The sequence below is a fragment of the Ipomoea triloba genome, chromosome 4 (genome assembly GCF_003576645.1).
Source record: "Ipomoea triloba cultivar NCNSP0323 chromosome 4, ASM357664v1".
Classification (NCBI taxonomy): Eukaryota; Viridiplantae; Streptophyta; class Magnoliopsida; order Solanales; family Convolvulaceae; genus Ipomoea; species Ipomoea triloba.
The window spans coordinates 19,693,634-19,700,521 of record NC_044919.1 but is presented as its reverse complement, the minus strand read 5'-3'; the positions used below and the strand labels follow the sequence as shown (position 1 = coordinate 19,700,521).

Below are 6,888 nucleotides of genomic sequence, written 5' to 3'. Positions count from 1 at the left end.
GAATTATTATAATTATTAATTTGAATGTATGCGAATATTAAAGAAAAAATTATTAACAGTTATAGACAAAGAAGAAAAAGATGAAGTACCAGGAACTGCTACCAGGTCGGCTACGTGTGTTGGTCCCTCGGATGCATGTCTCTCCGTTCGCTCAATCAAGGAATCATAGCGGCAGCAGTTCGGCTATCAATCTATTAAATAAATGTTTCAGGAAAAATTAGCTACCATTTATGCACTAAGATATTAACCAGTTTTTCACTGTTAAGGTTTCCCAAAAACAAATATAACATTCACACAGTATAATATTCTGTTTCATGAGCCAAATACTTAAATCCAAACAGAAAAGACAACTAATTCACAAACAAAAACATAATACTTATGACAGTTTAAAATAAACTACTTGCCTAGAATTTGAGATTTAAGGTACTACAACTTAAACCAGCTTTAATATTAACAAGAAATTAAATCAATTTGCACCATGCCACCCAGAAAAATTTTCAAATAAATAAATAAAACTAAAGGAGGAGATGTCGTGGAGCAGACAGATGAGACGCCAGCATGGAAGTCGCCTGGTGGGAGCAGACGCGGAAGAAACCTTCTTATCAATATTCATTACCACGGAGGAGATGCCGTCGAGCAGATAGATGAGACGCCGACACCGCGACACGGAGGAGATGCCAGGGAGCAGACAGATGAGACACCGAATTATGTGAATATTGGCATATTGCTGCCCTAATTTCTTTGAAGAACAAACTGCCATCCAATTTAAGATAAACTACAGAATTGCCACCTTTACTTCAACTTAACACCGCTACTTCAAATTTCCATCCAATTTACGGAAATAATTTGGTAAAGTTATAAAGAATGAGGATAAATTATGAATTTAATTGGAGGTTGTATAATAAGAAGATCACAAAGTACAATATTTTATAACAGACTATTACATTAATATTTTTTTAGTTTTCGTAAAGGTTTAACATTATTGGCTCTTATTAAAATTGTAGATGTAGATATTAGACGGCGGTTATTTAAAAACCGCCGTCTATTAAGTGACATGGTATATATTAGACGGTGGTTATTTAAAAACCGTCGTCTATTAAGTAACATGGTATATATTAGACGACGGTTATTTAAAAACCGTCGTCTATTAAGTGACGTGATATATATTAGACGTCGGTTATTTAAAAAACGCCGTCTATTAAGTAACGTGGTATATATTAGACAGCGGTTATTTAAAAACTGTCGTCTATTAAATGACGTGGTATATAATAGACAGCGATTTTTAAAAAAACCGCCGTCTATATGTGACGTAGTAGATGAAAATATATTAGACGGCGGTTATTTAAATAACCGTCGTCTATGATGTCTCGTAGTAGACCATTTCTGTAGTAGTGTTTTCACGGTTCAGCAAGCGAAGATGCCCTTACCTTTATCAGGGATTTCTACGGGATAGTCCAACACTTCCCGTTGAATGTCTTGACCGAGGATGCACTGAGGATGAGGTGTTTTCCTTACACCTTGAAAGACGCAGCAAAGACATGGTTCATGTCTCTCACACCAGGATCCCTTCGGCCATGGCCGGAGGTGTATAACAAGTTTATCGGTAAGTTTTATTCTCATGCTAAAACTGCTGAATTGAGAAGAAAAATTGTGACTTTTTCGCAAGCAGAGGGTGAACCATTCCATGAGGCATGGGAGAGGTTCAAAATGCTACTCATTCAATGCCCTCATCATGGCTACCCATTGGAGCTTCAAAATCAAACATTCTATGATGGTTTGACTCAAACCAGCCAATCAATGGTTGACAATGCGGCTAGAGGTGCCATGGGAGAAAAAACGGCGGAGGAAACTCTAACATGGTATGAAATGCTAGGGGCAAACTCCCAACAAAAGAGCATAAGGGGACGGACACAAGGTATGTATGAAGTTAACTCAAATACAGGGTTGGAAATTCAGGTGTCTGAGCTAGCAAAACAAGTGAAGAACATGTGTTCTATGATGGGTATGAAGCAAAATGATGCATTTACGATTGATGAAAATGATTGTGAGCAGGCCAATGCTATGAATAGCTTTAATCAAAGGCCTAGAAATGACCAGTATTCTAATTCTTATAATTCGGGTTGGAAAAATCACCCTAATTTTTCTTGGAGCAATAATAATCAAAATAATTTTCAACCAGTTGCTCCCAACCAAAAAAACCATCTTGGGAGGATTCTTTGAATACTTTTATACAGGCCTACAATAGACAGCAAGAAGCGAACGATCAACGTTTCCTACAGACAGAGGCATCACTTGCTAAAACTAAGGCTTCACTTGCCAGAAATGAAGCTTCCATGAGAAAATTGGAAGTCCAAGTGGGACAAATCGCCGAAGCTCTACAAGGCCATGTGCCAGGTAAGTTGCCTAGTCAACCTGAAGAAGCTAAGATTATGACTGTTCTAAGAAGTGGTAAAGTTATTGAAAATAATGTGAAGGGAAATACCACTTCTAAACAATCTGAAATAGCTGAAAATTTGAATGTTGATAATGATGTCAATAAGGAAGAACCCAAATTGCATAAATCTAATGATCGTTATGTGCCCCCCATTCCATTTCCTAGTAGATTGAAAAATTCAAAATTTGATAGATCATTTTCTGAGATTTATGATTTGTTGTCAAAAGTGAATGTGAACTTGCCTTTGTTAGACATGATTAAAAATATGCCTGCCTATGCTAAGTTTTTGAAAGAACTGAACACTAGAAAGTGTGGGTATGAACATAGTGAAAATGTTTTTATGTCTAAAACTGTAAGTGCTGTTTTGCAAACTGACTTGCCCCCAAAATATAAGACCCCGGTAGTTTCATAATAACTATTACAGTGGGGAATTCTAAGCAAGAAAAGGCAATGCTTGATTTAGAGGCAAACATTAACTTGATGCCATATTCTGCCTACTTGCAGTTGGGTTTGGACAAATTGAAACATACTACGATGTCCCTAGAGCTTGCTGATCGCTCTGTTAGATATCCTAGGGGCATTGTAGAAGATGTTTTGGTCCAAGTTGATAAATTAATAATTCCTGCCGACTTTGTTGTTTTAGATATAAATAAAAAGTGCAATCATGCGCAGGACATGCCTATTTTGCTTGGCCGACCTTTTATGGCCACAACAAAAACAATGATTGATGTTCAAAATGGAAAATTAACCATGACTGTCCTTGATGAAACTGTTGAATTTTCCATTCTGAAATCAATGAGATTGCCTGAAAACAATAATGATCATTGTTTTGCTGTAGACATTTTAGATTCCATAATTTCTACTGAGTTTTTAGATGAATCTCCGTTGAAGGTCGAAGCTGATGAAGAGGAACCTAATCAAAGCCCAATAAAAGAGGGGGGTGTTGAAGGATGTTCACTCGCAGACTGTCTTGAGCAAATCAAAGAAAAACACCATCCCTCAGTTGAAGCTGCCGTTCCGCCCGAGCTGGAATTAAAATCGCTTCCTAGTTCTTTAAAATATGCTTTCTTAGGTCCCAATAATACTTATCCTGTAATAATTGCCTCTAACCTTTCACAGGAACAAGAAACAAAATTGCTTGATGTATTAAAAAAATATAAAAGTGCAATTGGTTGGACAGTAGGAGATATTAAAGGAATAAGTCCAACGGTTTGTATGCATCGGATCTTACTTGAAGAAGGAGCAACCCTTGTCCGTCAACCTCAGCGCAGGTTAAATCCGAATATGAAGGAGGTTGTACGTGCAGAAGTCCTAAAGTTGTTGGACACAAGTATTATTTATCCAATTTCATATAGTAAATGGGTAAGTCCAGTTCATGCAGTGCCAAAAAAACTGGAATTACTGTTGTTACTAATGAAAAAAATGAATTAATCCCAACTAGAACAATAACTGGGTGGCGTATGTGCATATACTATAGAAAATTGAATGCTGCCACTAAAAAAGATCATTTTCCTTTGCCCTTTATTGACCAAATGTTAGAAAGATTAGCTGGGCATGCTTATTACTGCTTTCTAGATGGCTTTCAAGGTTATTTTCAGATTCCTATTGCACCTGAAGATCAGGAAAAGACAACATTTACATGCCCGTTTGGCACCTTTGCTTATCGCAGAATGTCATTTGGATTATGTAATGCACCTGCGACTTTTCAAAGGTGTATGATGTCAATATTTTCTGATATGATTGAAAGATATGTTGAAGTGTTTATGGATGATTTTTCTCTATTTGGTGATTCTTTTGATGACTGTCTTTCTCATTTATCTTCTGTGCTTGAAAGGTGTGTTAAAATGAACTTAACCTTGAGTTGGGAAAAAAGTAATTTCATGGTGAAAGAGGGCATTGTTTTGGGACATATAATTTCTGACAAGGGAATAGAGGTTGACAGGGCTAAAATTGAAGTTATTTCTAAACTACCTCCCCCTACATCTGTGAAAGAAGTGCGAAGTTTTCTTGGTCATGCAGGTTTTTACAGGCGCTTCATAAAAGACTTTTCAAAAATTTGTAGGCCTATGTGTAACCTGTTAGCAAAAGATGTTGTTTTCAAGTTTGATGATAAATGTTTGTCTGCTTTCAATTTTTTGAAAGAAAAATTAACTTCTGCTCCCATTCTTGCTGCACCTAATTGGGAGCACCCTTTTGAAATTATGTGTGATGCATTTGATTATGCCATAGGTGCTGTTTTATGACAGAAAATTAATAAACTGCCTTATGTGATTCATTATGCAAGTAAAACTTTGGATAATGCTCAGGTTAACTACACAACTACTGAAAAAGAGTTGTTAGCTGTAGTCTTTGCATTAGAAAAATTTCGTTCCTACTTGATTGGTTCTAAGGTAATTGTTTATTCTGATCATTTTGCTCTAAAATTTTTGTTGGCTAAAAAAGATGCTAAGCCTAGGCTAATAAGATGGATTTTATTGCTCCAAGAGTTTGATTTGACTATCAGGGATAAGAAAGGATGCGAGAATGTAGTAGCTGACCATTTGTCTCGTTTACTTGACGCAGCTAATAATTGTCCTGAGTCTGAAGTTCCTATAAATGACAGGTTCCCTGATGAACAGCTGCTTTCTTTACAAAATAAAGAACCGTGGTATGCAGACATTGTGAATTATTTAGTCTCGGGTCAATTTCACCCAGACTTAAATTCGCAAGGAAAAAAACATTTTCTTTCTAAAGTAAAACATTTCTTTTGGGATGAGCCTTATTTGTTTAAAATCTGTCCTGATCAAATAATTAGAAGGTGCATTCCTGAATTTAAACAACAAAATATTTTGAATCACAGTCACACTCTAAACTGCGGAGGACATTTTAGTGGGAAGAAAACTTCCTTGAAAGTTTTGCAGTCTGGATTTTATTGGCCCACTTTGTTCAAGGATGCAATTGAATTTTGTGCTAAGTGTGATAGATGCCAGAGAACAGGTAATATAAGTAAGCGTCATGAAATGCCCCTTTCAAATAATTTAGTTATTGATCTGTTTGATGTTTGGGGAATTGATTTCATGGGGCCCTTTCCCACTTCCTTTGGTTATAAGTACATTCTTGTGGCTGTTGATTATGTGTCGAAATGGGTTGAAGCTGTAGCTACTAGAACAAATGACAGTAAGGTTGTTTTAAAGTTCTTGAAAGATATTTTTGCTAGATTTGGGACACCCAGAGCTATTATTAACGATGAAGGGACCCACTTCTGTAATAAACTTTTTGCAGGTCTTTTGAAAAAATATGGCATTCATTACTCACAGGGTGGCTACTCCGTATCATCCACAAACCTCTGGCCAAGTAGAGGTGAGTAACAAGCAGATTAAAGGAATCTCGGAAAAGACAGTAAATCCTTCCCGGAAGGATTGGGCCATCAAGCTGAATGATGCACTGTGGGCTTACCGGACAGCCTACAAGACCCCGATTGGTATGAGCCCATACAGGTTAGTATTTGGCAAGGCTTGTCATTTGCTAGTAGAGTTAGAACACAGAGCCTATTGGGCTATTAAATTATTGAATTTTGATTTGCAGAGAGCCGGTGAGGTAAGAAAATTGAATTTAAATGAATTGGATGAAAAAAGAAACGAGGCTTATGAAAACTCAAAAATTTATAAAGACAGAACCAAAACCTATCATGATAGGTCTATTTTGAGGAGACATTTTGAGCCTAGAATGAAAGTTTTGTTATTTAACTCTCGTTTAAGATTGTTTTCAGGTAAGTTAAAATCTAGATGGACAGGGCCTTTTGTGGTACGTGAAGTGTTTTCTCACGGTGCTTGCGAGATCGAAAATCCAAAAACAGGTGAAAAATTTAAGGTAAATGGGCAAAGACTTAAGCAGTACTTTGAGGGTGAACCATCAGCCCATATTGTTGAACTGGTACAGTTGCAGGATTATGAATGCCCATGTTGTCACAATAACTGAAATGCTTTTGGGAGGTAACCCAATTCTCTTTCCCTTTTCATTTATTTTCATTTTCCTTATTTCTGTTATTTCCTTAATTTGCGTTTTTCTTATAATTTTTGTTCTCAACATTGAGGACAATGTTTGAAATAAGTGTGGGGAAGGGGTTTCTATTTTAACTTTCAAATAAAAATTTTTTAAAAAAAGTACTTTTTTTAAAATCAATAAGTATGAACTCGAGCTCTTACCCAATAAGCCTTTTTGAATAACTTATGATGAAAATAATGCAAGTTTCTGTCGGCTCTTAGTGTGTGTACTACATATGGCTAGTTGTTAATTGCTTTAGTTATATATTTTGAATATTTATCAAAAAAAATTAAAAAAAAATAATAGAATAAATAAAATAAATAGAATTTGAAAATCACAAATACCCTTATATGTTTTATTTATTTGCTTTGATAGTTATAAGTTGGTTTCACTTTATATTATCTTTTTCAAATTCTTAAATAATTCTTGAG

The 6,888-nt window shown here is 35.9% G+C and overlaps 1 non-coding gene and 1 pseudogene across 1 annotated transcript; one reads left to right on the top strand and one right to left on the bottom strand.

Annotated features, from left to right (window-relative positions):
• Window positions 1-1,497: 1,497 nt before the first annotated feature.
• Window positions 1,498-6,391, top strand: LOC116015946 (annotated as a pseudogene).
• On the bottom strand, window positions 1,633-1,739 carry LOC116018024. Its single transcript, XR_004098059.1, has one exon. It is a non-coding gene; the product is annotated as a small nucleolar RNA R71 (small nucleolar RNA).
• Window positions 6,392-6,888: the final 497 nt, after the last annotated feature.